General features: G+C 40.9%; 1 protein-coding gene across 1 annotated transcript in view; it reads left to right on the forward strand.

Annotated features, from left to right (window-relative positions):
• The first annotated feature begins 3824 nt into the window (after positions 1–3824).
• The window catches only part of FRMD6 (FERM domain containing 6), an 85630-nt gene continuing 72859 nt past the window's right edge, over positions 3825–16595 (forward strand). Inside the window, exon 1 of the mRNA XM_004370861.2 lies at positions 3825–3961. The gene's annotated coding sequence lies outside the window, so the exon portion shown is untranslated. The remainder of the gene's footprint in view (positions 3962–16595) is intronic.

The following is a 16595-nucleotide window of genomic DNA, read 5'->3' on the forward strand; positions in this document are numbered from 1 at the left end:
AAGAGGTCTTTTGCAGCCAAAGATGTTTGCAGCTGTGCCATATCGGCAAATGAAGGTCCCGAAAGCTTTACTCCATCCACGTCATTAAGGTCGACTCTACTTTGAGGAGACAGCTCTTCCCCAGTTGTATTTTGAGTGCCTTCCAACCTGAGGGGCTCATCTTCAGGCATTGTATCAGACAATGTTTTGCTGCTATTCATAAGGTTTTCACTGGCTGATTTTTTTTAGAAGTAGATTGCCACGTCCTTCTTCCTAGCCTGTCTCAGCCTAGAAGCTCCACTGAAACCTGTCCACCTGCTGGTATTTGAAATACTGGTGGCATGGCTTCCAGCATCACAGCAACACGCAAGCCACCAAAGTACAACAAACTGACAGAGTAAGATTTATTTAAGTTTACTTTGTTTGCTTTAAAATGCATTGTGTTTTGCTTTTAAAATGAACCCCAGTAATTATCAAAAAGAAAGATGAACCCAATTTCTTTGTTATGACCTTAAGCAGAATGATGAACAGTATTTAATTTTGGAAAAGTATTCTTTAAAAGCCAGTATGTCAAATTACTGGCTTCTCTTTTTGAGTGGAACTTGTATTTCAGCATGAAAACATACTCTGACTCCCAAATAACCTTTTCTTTTACATACTCATCTTAATTGTTGACATACTATCCCCATGTTTGGAAAATATTTGTAAAGGAATCTGAATTATAAAAGTTCACATTTCTTCATTTTCTATATAATTGTGTTCCTTACAACAAAATGTGTATATCACCCACCAAGATTTAAGCCTTTCAGTTACCAAATGAGACTATGGCATCATGCTTTAAAACCACATTTCGATGTACTTACTTATTCCATGCTCTCTACCCGGGGTACCTTGACCATTGGTTCCCAAACATGTCTGCACTTAGAATAACCTGGGGATCTTTAAAAACTCTCAGAGCCCAGGCTGTATCTTAGATCAATTAAATCATATGCCTGGGACACAATCATCAATAGTTTTTGAAGGTGGCCAAGTGATTCCAGTGTCCAATAAGTATGATAACCACTGTCTCAACCAATTTTTCCTAAATGTCTGTTCATCCTTCCCATCTCAGTTCACAGTGAACATCTGATGCCTTCCACTATTCCTCCTGCATATTTCCGCTGTAGCAAGCATTAAAGTACACTGTAATCACTTATTTACATGCCTGTTCCCCTATCACATTCAGGAATATTTTTTATCTTTGAATCCCAGAGTCTAACCCTGTGCCTGGAGCATGGGAGTACTCAATAATTCATGGAATTTATAACTTTTTCCTGAAAAAAACAGTAAAATGTGTTTATGATGATGTTTCACTGACGGGTAATATTCCGTACTTGGGAAAACATGTCATTGTACCAGTGAAAATAAAACTATTTCCCAACCTCAAAGAAATCATAAAACATAACTTCAAATACCTAAAAAAAATTGTATTCCTTATTGTAAAATGTACAAAAAAGTTCCTGAAATAAGAAATATGTAAAACAATCCACCCTTTCTCAGCTCTTCTTCCGTCTTCAGTGGATTATGTGTTGTTTTCCAAAGCAATCCTTTCTGAATTTTATGATGTTACAGGGGGGTTATAAGACTGATTTTAAGAATTTTAAGGTACTTAATTGAAGTGCTTAAGAGCTCAGGCTGTTAACCAAAAGGTCAGCAGTTCAAATCCACCAGCCGCTCCTTGGAAACCCTATGGGGCAATTCTGCTTTGTTCTATAGGGTCACTATGAGATCAACTGGATGAAATGGGTTTGGTTTTGGGTTTGGAATTTACAAAATGTGTTAAGATCCTATGTTTATTGTGGATTTCATGTGTGTTAATATGACCATTACGATTCAGAAAATATTCACGTAGTAAATTTTGCTACAATCTAATTCTAGGCAATAAACCCAATCTTAGACACATGCCAAAAAAAAGCTGCTTAAAATATTTTCCTCCTTTGCTTACCCAATTATTTCATATTTGCAGGAATGTTTCACAATCTAACAATATGTTGTACTTTATATGCTACATTTTCATGCATGAAGCCTGAAAATAAATCAGATTTAGAAACTGTTTTCCATTTCATTTATCTTTACACATGAAATGCTGGATTATTTCATTACACATCAAACTAATTTAAGACTTATCAACCAGCATTGAACATGCACTCATTCTGAATGCATACAAAAGAACAATGAGAGAAAAAAAATGCAATCCTGCATTCTTCAATACATACATTTTGATTAACTACTGTTAACGAATTTTCATTTTAGTATATCAATTATGCACAAAAATTTAAAAGTAGTTATTGAATCACACTTCTTGGTCTCCTTTCCATAATGGAGTCATGACTTTAAATCATCTGCAATAGCCTTAGAAACTGCCCTCCTCATCAGAAATAAGCTGAGTGCTTTATCAATTGTGAAAATATAAAAGATCACAATTCCTAATAGCCAGCCTAATGTCCTGGTTCCCAAAATGTGAAAGCTGTGAATGGGGAAACTATTCCAAGTGAATTTTCAGCTGCAATAAACACAAAACTGAATTGCTTTTACGATGCAAACAAAGAACACTGGCACATTTTCAACCAGTAACAAACAGGCAGCTTTACGTATTTATGTTTGGATCAAAAGAGCAGGGCAATTTTCAAGTTGGCGTCTGTCAGCATAAATCTGATTTTAGAAAGTGTCTTTTCTCAGGTCCTCCTCTGCTTTCTTGTCTCCTCAATTCAACTGTCAAAGCCAGATACACACACTCTCACCCCTTTAGTTAAGGGCCCTGTGGGGGCGTTTGCCGCCCCTGGCCAGGGGTAACTGGGTCAGCAAAGTCAAAGGAAGACCTAGGACCGCAGAAGCCTAGGAGGCTGGAGCTCTCTAGCGGGCCAGGTGGAGGGTGAGCCTCTCCTTTCGTCTCCTGTTCCTAGCACTGTTCCTGCCTCCTGCAGGTCCCGGTGGCGCAGACTGACCGGAGAGATGTAGCTCGTCCCTTTCCCGCCAGACACTACTAAAGGTGCACAGAAGCCTCCATCTCCTGGCTCGATTAGTGTCATTAAAACATCTTCCACTGGTCCTTTGCATCACCTGCCGCCCCAGCCAGTCACTACCGGGAAAAAACAAAATTCCTGAAGGGGCCACAGGCCACTAAAACCACAGCAGAAAAAAGGCTGTGTCTACCTGAAGAACTGGAGAGGCAGAGTTTGGGGGCAAGGCTTGGCTTCCTCGGCGGCGCCCCTCAATCCACTATAAAACCCACGAGGGCGCGGCATTCCAATTGGTGGGTGAGCATGGGGGTGTAGGACAGAGGACCGTAGGGACGCAAGGAGACACGAAGCCTCCTCCGCTGGGGACCGCCTCCTCTGAGTTATCTCCCCTCAGTCGCTCGGAATTAGTAAGACCGTGCTCAGACCAGACAACCGCCCCCGACCAGCTGTACTAGGTTTGCAAAGGAGCTTCCCCGGGGAGCGGGGTCCGGGCGACGGAGACAGCCATTTAATCATAAGGGGGGAAGCTGCCAGTACCCTCATCGAGCTTCGGTCTCTGACACGCATAAAAAGGCCTAAGTCTCCACGGTTCACATTACAGAATTTTACTTCGGCTTTCTTCCTTCCCTGAGACGTTAGAGGGGAGACTCCCTCCTCTTTCTCCCATCCTGATTCCTGGTATCTCCCCGAAAAGGTGCTTGGTTGGGTCCGGGGCGGGGCGAGCAGGCGCTCCACGTGCGGCCGCGAGCGCAGCCCTCAGCTCTTGCAGCCCCATGGTCTCCGCCACTACCTCCAGGCGTGCCAGGGGCGGAGTCTCGGGGGGGCCGGCCAGGGAGGCGTGGGCGGGGGGTGGGGCGGACGCGGAGCGCTGGTTGGGCTGCCCTGGCCGTGGGGCTGAGAGGAGCAGGGCAGGCGCGGAGCTGGCAGGAAGGGAAGGAGAGCTGACGGGAGTCCGACGCTTGGTGCTCTGGACTTTCTCCGAGGTACGAGTAGGAACCTGGCGCCTTAGGGGCCTCACAGCCCGCCCCCTGGCCCGGCCAACGCGCCCTGGCCGTCTGCTGTGCCCCCTGCCGGCCGGGCGGCGGCGGCGGGACGGGGTTTCGGTGAGGGTGTATGGAAGTCGCGAGCTCCAGTGAAAGCAGTACTCCCCTCTCCGTGTCTTTCTTCGCCTTCTCCTCGCCCGGTCGGCACTGGACGTGGGGCACTGGGCGGGAAGGTCGCCTCTCCGCGAGTGGAAGCTCGCCCACGCCTGGGCGGGAGGACGGGGCCCCCGGACAGCCGAACCCGGCAGCGAGGGAGACGCGGAGCTCCGGGGACGCCTCTGCGGCGAAGGCGGGAGGCGTCCGAGCTCGGACTGCTGCGTCCAGTCCCCCGGATCGCGGGGCTCCCGGGATCGTAGGGCTCTTCGGTGGTCCCCGGCACCCTGTTCTGGGGGCGCCTGCACGTCGCGCCCTTGCGGGCCGCTCGCTGCGACGGGACGCTGGGGCCAGCACCTGAGCCCCGCATTCCTGGGGGCTGTGCGGCGTCTCCTGTTGTGCGCGCCGTGGGTTCGGCAGCCCGGATGCCCTACGTTCCTTAAAGTACCTAGTTGGCAGAACCTGAGGTTGAGTTTGGGCTGGCGGCGCCAGAAAGGGGCCCCTGTGCGATGTGAGTGGGGGGCACTGCCTGCAGAATTTGTGTCCCTGGAGCAGCTTGCGACGGTCAGGCCGGGCCCGGGCACTGGAAACCACCAGCCTGACCTCCGGGCGGGTCGGGTGCTGTCAGGTCTGGGCGGCTGGGAGCTGCCCATGTGCAGACTATAGGGATTAACACAGCTCCTCCAGTCCCGGGACAGTGCAGCCTAATGGTGAGGGCGTTTTCGTAAAGGCATGAAAAGCTGTCAAAATATGCATATTTTAAAGTTGAAACGAAAACTGGCAGATTTTCAGGCCATGCAGTTGTGTAGCTAGTGTCCAAAGAAATATTAACTCTTTTACTCCTTCACCCTTTCGTTTTTATTTTTTAGCAAAAATCTGGTTTGCCAGCATTTCCCTCAGGAGCTGTGTATAGCTCACAGCGGGGAAGGAAAACTTCAGCAAACGTTTTCAGATTGCTTTTTACTTCAAGCCTGTTCTCTCCAGCGTTTCTGAATGTGGAGAAAAAGTATCTCTTACTGCGTTTTCCATGTATGATTCCTTTCCCTTCTCCTCTGGGACCTGGCGATGTTTGTTTAGGGGTTTTATAGGCATCTATTTAAATTTAGTTTTTGCACGGAACACTGCCCCTTGCCACAGGGTGTAGTTTAAGGATTAGAAAATGCTATTGGAGAAAGCTGCTAGTGGCTTCATTTTCCAAGAATGTAAGTCATTTCCTTTCTGTGATTTCAGGGAGTTGATATTTCACAGCATCAAAACTTTGTGGGGAAAATTTTCCGTAATACATCTGTCATTAAAAAGACTTTTGACTTTTGTGTTTTTCTTCTTAGAGCAGTGCATAAATTTAGGCTTAGCAATGTTAATGGATAAGAAGTTTTTCAGACTCTAGAGCAATGACTATTGTAGAAAGTAGTTTTAACAGCCAACAAAACTTACAAACTGCCTGCAGGATAGAGTGGGGGAGGGGAGAAGACCCTAAGAGAGGCAGGAAAACAGATGCCTTTGCTGTTGTCTTTTGTGGTATAAAACTTTCTAGCACCTAAACATTTTCCTTGGGTGTGGGTTTGAGAAATAAAAGTTTTGAGTTAAAAAAATGAAAATACTACACAATATGAGACAGCTGACATTTTAATGCTTTTTTTGGTGTGTTTGTAAACATACTGGATTCATATTTCATATTAAAATGGACCGTTGGTAGGATTATTAGATGAAAAGGGTCCCCCAAGGGATATCTAGTATCAAGTTATCTGCAGGATATCTTCTCCAGAAAGCAGACTAACTGTAATATGAACTAATTCCCCCCCCACCCCTTTGAATTGCTTGTAAGGATCCCTGCTATTTGACACTGATGGACCACAGTAATCAGCAGTTTTTGGAGTGATCAAAACATTTTAAGGGACTGGAAATTTTCTGTCTTTTTGTACCCCCTTCATTTGAAGGGGAAGCAGTAGACGAAAGCTCCCATCTTCCAGCATGTAATTTAAATTTGCAAATTTAAAATGTTCCTAGGTCTAACCAAAGGTAAACATCTGAAAACAACATGGGCCATGATGAAGACACTGCTTTTGAAAGCAAAATGTCAACGTGTGCTAGGTAACAGTTTTTAACTACAAATTCTTAAAACATATTCAACTGAGCTAGCTGAATTGTTAGGTGGGGGTGTCGGATTGTAGTGTTTTTTCTAGTTTCTGGACTTTGTTTCCTCATTTACATAACTACACTTATAAAGTTTTTGGCTTTCAGAATTTATGACATAATAAACTGTATAGTCCTTTGTGGCAGATGCTTGAAATGAAAGTTTTAAATGGAATTGTTTTTGACCAAGCTGTCAGGTTCAGAGTTTCGTGTAAATGAATCCTGTCTCACAACTAACTTTTTTGATAAAGGAATTCTTTGTAGTTTTCAACTTGGATGTTGCACATTTTGATTTCCAAGGCTGTGGGTTAAAAAATAGAATAAAACCTGCAAACAATTATTTTATTATTTGAAAGCCAGTACCAAGAAAAGATTAATTCAGTCCAGATGTAAAAATGTATGTGAATTTTAGATTTGGATGATCTCAACAAGTTATCCTTTTTGTTGATGAGGCTGCCTGGATCCCAGATGGCATTCACAAATTATCCCTGAGGTGGTTTTCTGAGTTGAGAACTAAATTTCACGGGCCTTCTCTAAAGTTATTTTAATATTGTTTTAAACCTCCTAAAGGATAGAAAGTTTTCTGCGTTTATGCAGAGATGGGTTTTTCCTGTTACTCATTAATACAATCCTTACTAACGCTCCAGTTTGCTAAATTGTGCCTATTTCTTTTGTAAGTGGGAGGTATTCAGTATTGTGTATCCTTATGGGCAAAGCATAGAAGTTTTGACATCTATTTATGCAATTCCAACTTTTTTCTTTTAAAGAAAAAACAAAATGAAAACAATATGTTAAGTGTGTTTACAATCTTTAATAGACTCCTGCTGTAACACATTTGTGGTTGCCTGCTTTCAGGTATAGCACTGGTTTTTGTGACGATTCTCATCCCTCCATCCATTCCTGTCTTCCAAATGAGAAACAGTAAACACAATTTATAAGAAAACTTAAGTATATTCTTTAACCAGTGCCTCCAACACTAGAGTTATAAAGAGTGTCTATTGCACATTTAAAATTACATGTTTTTAGGAAGTCTTTGTATGTGTAATTGTATAATTACTCATTTTGGGTGTTTGATTACATTGTGATTGTGTATATAACAGTTGTGTGTATGTATGTGGAGGGTTGGTTAGGAAAGATTTAGTGAAGGAATTTGGGGTGGTGAAAGTTTAGTTAAAATGTATCTTTCCTAAAACTAAGATAGGAAAAATGGTATTGTTGGCCTCTGTGGTTAAAGTGTGATATAGGGAGGTGTTGAGAGGGCTTTTTGAATTGCACGGTATCCTGAGGAAGAGGCTTTGGGGCCCTGTAAAAATAAGTAGAGACAAGTTAAAGGAATAATTTGAGAGGAAGGAGGAAGTAGAATACTGGGCATTGAATTGAAAGAAAAATTAAACTTAGAAGGGTAAGTATTTAAAACAAGCCCGAAGTAGGGAGAACTTTCTATTTAAAAGTGGAAGTTAAAGAATAAGACATTTTTAGCTGAGGGAAAGGATTGGAATTAAGGTGCCCTATAAGATCTGTGTACAACATGAACTAGTGCTGCTAATTGATATTTATTCTGGAATCTCTGCCTGTATTAGTGTTGAATCACTAGTTTGGTATTAAATAATGTGCAGGGACTGGATGCTTATTGCCCGGCCTCCCACCCCCATCCTCTTTCCATTTCCAAGGCTGGAAACATTGTCAGTCTAAGCTCTAATGATCCCATAAATATTTAATTAGGCTCCCAGCATTTGGGGGAGCTAATAATGCCCACTTCCCAATGCTGTGGGACCAGAGAGGCTCTACAGCAATACTAGCTAAAGTTATTAAAAAGTTTTGGGTAAAAACAAGTAACCTGTTCTTCTAATTATCTTATGTGATTTAGTGGCATAATTACTTCTAATGCAAGTTTGTGTTCTATCACTTTTTATATGTATCAAATGGAGCAGTCATGCAGTATATCATATTGAACAAAGGGGATTCCAGTGCATTGGGAAGGAGGAAAAAAATCACTGATCTGACAACTGGTTGTATTGCTTCAGGAGGAGAAAAATGTGGTGCTGAAACAAATTCATAGATGAACCAAATACAGGCCAAAGGAGAAGGCAGTGTTTTTTCTGACTTGTAGTTGGTTGTCTGTAGCATAGCATTTTCTTGAATGTCTTTCCCCACCTGTATGGCCTTACTTAGCACAGTTTAATCTATACAGCAAGAAACTAGGTAGAGATTTGGTATTTGTCCAGGTTATTGCATTAATGTAGTGATAATTGGGATAATTCCAACCAAAGTAGCTGTTTAGTATTCCAAATTGATTGTTCTGGGATATTTTCAGATGTTTTCCAAAAATTTTACATTTGCAGGCCCTTTGTACTATATACTTTAGAACTTTGAGCAGTGATGTTTTAGAGATATTTAAGACAGAGGAAAAGCAACATTTTATACTAACTTAAAGCCACAGTTTCATGTGAGAGAAGTCATTATAAACATCAAGCAAATTCTGGATGGAAATTGTAGGAAGTGTAATGAGGTTTCTCATTTAGCTTCTTAGGCAGTTCTTTGGGTCACATTAAATGAAATGTAATTTTCTCCCCACAGCTAGCAGCACTTGTGTTGTCTAGTTTTGGAAGATGACTTTGTTTTGTTGTTTTTTTTTTTTTTTGTCCCTGTGGCTTTAGTTCTTTGAACTTGTTATTGAATTACTGCATACATCTAGAAAAATGTGGAGATTAGAAGTGTATAGCACAAAGTGATCACATTCGTGTAACCAGCATCCAAATCAAGAAATAGAACATTACTAGCCCTCTGAAACCTTGCCTTAGAGTCATAGCCCCTGTCCTAAGAGTAACTACTATTCTGGACTTCCATTATTATAGGTAAGTTTTTACCTTTTCTTGAACTGCATATAAATGCAATCAAATGCATGCCCTTTTTTGTCTTCTTTAGCTGAACATGTGGTGTGATATGTCCAAACTGATGCAGGTAGCAGAAATTCTTTTTCTCTTGCTTCCGTAAATGAATATACCCACTTTATTTATCCATTCTGTTGATGGGCATTTGGGTTTTTTTGAGGCAGTTACATAGGAAATGACCTTTTGATAACTCCAAAAATATTGAGCACTTTGACATAAAACTGTAGTCTTAAGATTAAAAGAGAAAAAAATAACTTCAGAAATAAAATGGGAGAGAAAAAAACAATATCACGTGATCAGTAGAGGTTCACTTTAGCCTAAAGAATCCTATTGTTTCAGAGACACAGTTTGGAATATTATTGTTGTTGTTAGCTGCCATCCGGTCAGTCCGACTCATAGCAACCCCAAGTACAACAGAACAAAACACTGCCCAGTCCTGCACCATCCTCCCAGTTGTTACTATGTTTGAGCCCATCATTGCAGCCACTGTGTCAGTCCATCTCGTTGAGGGTTTTCTTCTCTTTCACTGATCCTCTGCTTTACCAAGCATGATGTCCTTCTTCAGGGACTGGTCTCTCCTGATAATGTGTCCAAAGTACATGAGACAAAGTTCGCTATCCTCGCTTCCATGGAGTGCTCTGGCTGTTCTCCTTCCAAGACAGACTTGTTTGTTCTTCTGGCAGTCCATGGTATACTCAATATTCTTTGCCACCACCATAATTCAAAGGCATAAGTTTTAGTTTGGAATATGCCAACTAGACATTTCCAGATTTCAATTAAGAGTTGGGAAGAGGGAGGAGGCCTTAGGTGACATCTCAGCCAGTCCCATCATTTTCAAGAGAAGGGACTGAGGCCCTCAGTGTTTGAGTGACTCATACAAAGTCTCACAGCTAGTGACAAGGCTGAGAGTAAAAGCTTCTTCTGCCAGGGCTTCGAACAGTTTTTAATGAAGTAATTCAATTTAGCAACTCTGTGTTGAAAGTAGGGCTTAGCGCCGTTCTTTTCAGGTTGGAACACCTGCTGAGAATATGCATTTCTAACAAGTTCCCAGGCTATGCTAATGCTGCTGGTTAGGGACCCGTTCTGAGAACCACTAGTAGAGCAGTAGTTCCCAAATTTTATTATATATAAGAATCACCTGGGGATCTTGTTGAACTGTAGATTCTGATTCAGTGTATCTGTGGTGGAAATGCAACCGGAATGGACAGGTTTGAAGCCCTGCTTCTGACTTTCTTAATTGGGGAGAGGGGAGGCGAGATCAGGACTATCACTTATGGCTGCAGGTTTTGCCCTGCAAAGTGTGAGCAGAAGGGCTGAGACCCACCCCCTTTCCTGCAGGCCCATCGGTGTGTCTGCTGGGAGGCTCCTTGGCCTGGAGGATGGAATACCTTTTTATCATTTGCACAGAGGTGTCCTGTGAGTCTGTGTGGATAGACTCAGACCTGCCCAGAGAAAATGGGAGGTGTGTAGCCCAGTGAGGCAGAATTTTACTTCCTCAAGCCTGCCCTACTTCTGTCCTCCCCATAGAGTGCTGTTAGGACATCTCTTTCCCCTTTTTCTCTCTTCCACTTCTAGGGCTCTCAAATGAGGTCTGGATTTATAAGTTGCCAAGTAGGTGACACCTTGAGGTCCCTTGACTCATTGTTTCATTGATCCATAAATGATCCAGGATAGACCCTAATTTCAAAGGGCTACTTTCTAAATATTTTCCGAATAGTTCATTCTTATAAAAATATTTTTGTACCTTTTCCTGCCATTATCCCTCTGTCCCCTCACACACTTCTTCTCTCTCTACTTCTCGAGTTATCTTTTCTTAAACATCCTTAGAAATGCTAGGTCTTTACCTAAAACAGCAGTGAAATTCTGATGCTGATGTCCGTGGCAGTCCCCAGGAAGCACTTATGATAAAACATAGGATTATGATTGCACTGAGAGATCTAATAGACAAAACAAAGTGCTTGCAAAGGAAAACTGTTGATAGAGACATTTTCTTTCCTGTTTCCCTAAAGAAAAAAGAACATTTGTATAGTTCAAGAGAAGATTCAGAGTTTCAACTTAGGCTTAGGTGAAAAAAAGATAAAATGATAGTTTTACAAATGTGTAGTAAACCCTGCTCAAATGATATACTGCTTATAACAGTAAAAATTTAGCATATGTAATGTTAGAAAATAAAAAAAATGCTGACCATAGGGCCACAATTCTGACAAGTTGCTCAGTGAAATTACTACAGAAAAGAGTAATATGTTTTGAAAACAATAACGGAAGAGAGGCAGTAAGTATAATGGTAAGAGCAAGATCTTTGAGATCAGATTTCTGGAGGTCCAAATTGATGCTCCACTACTCTCCAGGTTGTAACCTTGGAGAAGTTACTTAGCTCTCTCAACCTCATCTGTAAAATAGGGATAATAATAGTAACTGTCCCTCAAGGTTGTTTAGATTATTACATGAAATAGTACATGTAAGATAACTGTCATGGTCTCTAAAAAAAAAACCAAACCCATTACCATCAAGTTGATTCCAACTCACAGCGACCCTCTATAGGACAGAGTAGAACTGCCGCATACGGTTTCCGAGGACTGCCTGGTGGATTCAAACTGCCAGCCTTTTGGTTAGCAGCCATAGCTTGTATCCACTACGCCACCAGGGTTTCTGGCATGGTCTCTAGCACATAGTAAATAGTCAAGTACTGTTAACCAAACCAAAAACCCATTGTCACCGGGTCGATTCCAACTCATAGCGACCCTGTAGGATGGAGAAGAACTGCCCCATAGGAGTGGCTGGTGGATTCGAACTGTCAGCCTTTTGATTAGCGGCTGTAGCTCTTGACCATTGTGCCACTAGGGCCCCCAAGTACTGTTAACTATTATTATTTAAGATGAAAGAATCAAAGAGAAGGATTTATAGTGTTCTTATAAAGGTCCCTAAGCCTTCGTGTATAAGCAGTTGATGAGATTTTATTATATTTTGTTTTTGAGGGCATTAAGCAGGCAGCAAAACTTAGTATTTCTCAGTTCCAAATACTGGACAATATATGTTGCTGTACTAGGAACAGCTGGCCTGTCCTACTGATCATAATTGATTGAATTATTTTTTCTAACTCTCTTCTAATTTTCAGCAGTCTTGGTCTCTCGGCTTGTCCCTGCTAGATAATTGTTTCTTTCTAGATGCGAAAAAGCAAATCTCAACATTTAAAAAATTCTCTTTATGATGATTAATGTTGTGCAAAGTACTTTTAAAATGAAAGAGTACCAATGGCCCATGTCTTTTGCTTGTGTACCCTGTAGTTTCATGTGAGTTCTTTTAAAGAAAGCCACTATCACTGGTATGAGGCAATTGTTGGTTATCTCCCCCCGCCCTTATCTCCCCCCGCCCACTCTCCCAGCATTGGCACAGTATTTATAATATGCATCAGACACCTTTATGATTTTTTGTTACGAGGCCTAAAGTTTAAGATTTCAAACCATTCATTCAAAGAAAATTAATAGTCTGAAAGTTTCAAAGGGAGTGTTTAAGGAAAACAAACTCAATTTAAGCAGTTAGAAAGGCACATTTACATATAAACAGCATAATTACAAGCTAAGCCAAAACAGGCACAGGATCCCCCAGAATAATCATAATGTGTCATTCTGATCTGTTCATTAAAGGGGGACCTACACTGGATAACTCTGTGAGCCTTTATGCTTTGTATAAGATTTTGAACTTTAGTAAACTTTAATGCTTTAAAAATGTTCATCAAGTTCATAAAAACACAGGTTTTAAAAATACCTTGATGAAGTATTCAGGACTGTCCTGAATACTTTGTGAAAGTCCTACCAGAAAGTTCCTTGTCTAGTTGGGGAAACAAAATACAAGTGTATGGAAATGTATTAGATGTTTTCAGATAAGTGCTAAATTGAGTGGCCCTAGTTTTAGGGAACAAAGTCAACAATAGCCAAAGATAGAATGTCCCTAGCTTCCCTCGGGCTGCTAGATTTTTGTTGTGCCATGAAGTCAGGCTGGGATTCTTCTAACCTTCAAGTCCAAAGGGACTTTTCTAGGAGCAACAGAAATGTTCAGGATCTGATAAAAAGTCTCAAATACCAAAAGAAAACTGTAAAATTGAAATTATTAAATGTTAATTCATTCATTCATTCATTCAGCATAATGTACTGAGTGCCTCCTGTGTGCCAGGCACTGCGTTAGGTCCCAGGGATATATCAGTGAACAAAACAAAGAGCAAGCCATGCCTTCGTGGCTCATATTCTATTAAGAAATAAACAATAAGCATAATATAGTAAATTTTATAGTATTTTAGAAGGTAATAAGTGCTGTGGGAAAAAGAAAACTTACAGCAGGGTAAGCGACATAAGGAGTACCGGGGGAGGGAGGGAGGAACATTGTAATTTAAAGTAATGTGGTCAAGGTAGGCCTCACTGAGAAGATGACTTGAGAGGGAGGAGTGAGACATACAAAGATAGCATTCCAGCAAAGGGACTATCAACAGCCTGAGGTGGAAGTGTGGCTGGTGTGTTCTGGGAACAATGAGAAGATCACAGTTGGTGGAGCATAGTGGGCAAGGAGAAAAGTAGTGTGGATAAGGTTAGAGAGGTTTGAGAATTAGATTGTGTAGAACCTGGTGGACCATTTTAAGGACTTTGGGTTTTACTCTTAGTGAATAGGGGAACCATTGGAGGGTTTTGGGGTAGAGAAGTGAGATGATTTGACTTGCGTTTTGATAGAATGACCGGCTGCTGCTGTTGAGAATAGAAAATGGGGGGGGGGGGAGGCGGTAGGCAGCAGTTCACAGCTGTTCGCAATAATCCAGTTAAGAGATGCCAGTAGCACTGGAAGAAGTGGTAAGAAATAGTCAAGATGTATTTTGTAGGTAGAACCAATAGAATTTCACCACCAACTGTTTAAGGAGTATGAGAAAGAGATCAGAGTAAAGATAACATTGAGGCTTTTTGAATAATTATGGAGTTGCCATTAACTGAGATGGGTATCTGTTGGAAGAATTGGTTTGGGGAGAACAACCAGGAGCTCCTTTGAACATGTATTTGCGGTAACACACTTTCAAGTAGAGAAGTTGAGTAGGTTGTTGGATATAGAAATCTGGAGTTTAGGAGAGAAGTCCAAGCTGGAGATACAAATTTGGAAATCATTAACAGAATGTGGATGAAATCCTTAGGGGATGTGTGTAGACAGAGAAAAAGTTCCAAGAACCAAGCCTTGGAGCATGCCAGTGTTTACAGTTTGTAGAGATGAGAAGAAATCTCACAAACAATATAATAAAGTACTTTAAGCCAAAAGAATTATGCAGATATTTCCTACATAGTGGATTCAAATGTCTCCCATCCTAAGTAGGGGGCAGTGATGGTTCAGGGGTAGAATTCTCCCCAGTCTATCAATGGAGGCTACATGTTGCTATGATGCTGAACAGGTTTCAGTAGAGCTTCCAGACTGAGACAGACTAGGAAAAAAGGCTTGGTGATCAACTTCTGAAAAATTAGCCAGTGAAAACTCTATGGATCTCAAAGGTCCGATCAGCATGGGGTCACCATGAGGTGGTGGGAGGAGGGGTGACTTGACAATAGCTAACAACAGCAACCCTAAGTAACAGTGTTATTATTAAAAGATAATGTTAATGCTATTGACTCACATGATGGGAAGAATGTACTATGAGTTGTTTTTCTAATTGTAATGATGGATTTGGGCTGAGTCTGGGATGCATTAACTTTTAGAGGTTTGGTTGATAAGAGGAACCCGTAAAGAAGACTGAGAAGGATCAGTCAGGATAGGAGGGAAATCAAAAGAGTGTCCTTGAAGTCAAGTAAAGAAAATGTCTCAAGGAAAGGAGTGAACCAAAGGTGTCACATGTTGCTGAGAGGTCAAGTGGAATTGCCCATTGAATTTAGCAACTGGAGAGGTCCTTTGTGTTGTTGACAAGAGCTTTGTCAATGGAGGGGCAGTGATGGAAAACTGATTGGAGTGGGTTCAAGAGAGAATGAAAAGATTTGTGAAATATAATTCTTACTTGCAATTAGTTTCTTATAAATATTTAATATGGGATGTGAGTACATTTTATTATGTCTGATAGGAAATAGGGTAGGGCTTCAGAAATCAGGGCCATGAGGGTCTTCAACAGGTTGACGGTGATGGGAAGCCTTTGAGCTTCCTCTAGTTTTTATTGCTCAGGCTCTAGTGTATATAAAATTGTCACCTCTGTTTTAAAATGGAAAAAAAATTCTAATGCAGAGTTTTACAGATTTTTTATTCTTTATTGAATCTTTGAAGAACTGTATCCCGAAAAGTAACAGCACTCACACTTTGTGTAAAGATGTTTTGTTTTGTTTCTAGTAAAGAGGTGTTCTTTAACTCAACCTATTGATCCTTTTATATGAAAAGGATTCAACAGAGCCCTGTGTACAGAGACATGTACTTTGAGTTGTTCCTTTTCAGCAGTGGTGATAAGTGTAAACTGACCAGTCCATACATCATGCCCCACCGGCCTGGAAGCCTTCATTCACAAAATGGATGGCTCAGGTTAGGGGGTTCCCAAGAGCCAAAGCAAATTAAAATTAAGTGATAGAAACTTTGCTTGTTTAATATTTCTTTTAAATTTTAAGACTTTCATTGTGAATATTATTTCAAAGCATGTGATTAAATAATTTTCATAGTTTTGTATTTTATATCATAATTATGTACCAAGAATTTTCTAGGAATTACTTTTGAATTATAATGCTAACTTTCTGAATACTGTCATCAAAATGAATCTACAAGTCTCTGATACTAATTATCTATTCTTTCCCTAAGCTTATTAAAATGTTAACACATATGTTAACACATAGGCCTTTAATGCTTAAGTATTGTTTTTGGATAGTTAAAGGCTTAAGGTGATTGGTAGAATTAAAACTTCACTACATGTAGTTGAGTGTTGTTTGAAAATAAAGAAAGTATAGCGTTAGTGTTTAGAAAGTTGCTAATTATAGAAAAATGCTGGAAAGGGCATTTCATTTGCAGTGGATTATGGCACGTGTTTTTTGAGAAGTAGAGCTCCAGTGATTATATGTGTGCTTCTAGTGGGTTGTGGTATATACACTTAATGTCAGCATTCTCTTAGGTACCGCTTTGTCAACATTGTTCTATTGGTATCATTTTGAATGTTTTTTCAGCTGAAACTTGTAAGTCACTCTATAGTTAGTTAAATGAATGTTTTGGCCCCAAACAGAAATACTCACGCAAGGCCTATGTGAAATAATTTGGCAAAGCTGAGTGCTTTATATGGTAAATAGTGAAGTGTGCAGAGGTATAAAACTAAGCAAATTTTTTTCCCTTATTTTTTTTATTGTACTTCAGGTGAAGGCTTACAGAACAAATACTTTCTCATGAAACAGTAGTACACATATTGTTTTATGACATTGGTTAACAACCCCACAACATGTCAACCCTCTCCCTTGTCGACCTTTTTTTTTAGGGGG

Source organism: Trichechus manatus, unplaced genomic scaffold, assembly GCF_000243295.1.
Source record: "Trichechus manatus latirostris isolate Lorelei unplaced genomic scaffold, TriManLat1.0 scaffold00010, whole genome shotgun sequence".
In the NCBI taxonomy this organism is placed as follows: Eukaryota; Metazoa; Chordata; class Mammalia; order Sirenia; family Trichechidae; genus Trichechus; species Trichechus manatus.